The sequence below is a fragment of the Penaeus monodon genome, chromosome 29 (assembly GCF_015228065.2).
Source record: "Penaeus monodon isolate SGIC_2016 chromosome 29, NSTDA_Pmon_1, whole genome shotgun sequence".
Taxonomy (NCBI): Eukaryota; Metazoa; Arthropoda; class Malacostraca; order Decapoda; family Penaeidae; genus Penaeus; species Penaeus monodon.
In genome coordinates, this window is record NC_051414.1 from 31,065,030 (window position 1) to 31,065,315 (window position 286).

The following is a 286-nucleotide window of genomic DNA, read 5'->3' on the forward strand; positions in this document are numbered from 1 at the left end:
CCAAGGCTATATTTAAACTTTGAAAATAGTGAAACAAATAATTATATGTTCATTTAGATTTTGATAGGTGTTAAAAGGATGTATAATATTTTTATAATTGTTTAAATGTATTCATGGGAAAGTATAATTTAGCATTTAGATTAGGTTAAGTACATACATGATACTTCACTTTTTAAAATATATGTGAAATTGTAACAGTAACAGCATCCAGAGAGAGGGATGTATATATGTATGTTGAGTGAAAACGGGGTCTATGTATGAGTATATTTGGATGTTTTTATCCATA

At 26.2% G+C, this 286-nt stretch overlaps 1 protein-coding gene across 1 annotated transcript in view; it reads left to right on the forward strand.

Moving 5' to 3' along the window:
• The window catches only part of LOC119592145 (CDK2-associated and cullin domain-containing protein 1-like), a gene marked incomplete in the record, with an annotated part of 6,988 nt that overhangs the window by 865 nt on the left and 5,837 nt on the right, over positions 1 to 286 (forward strand).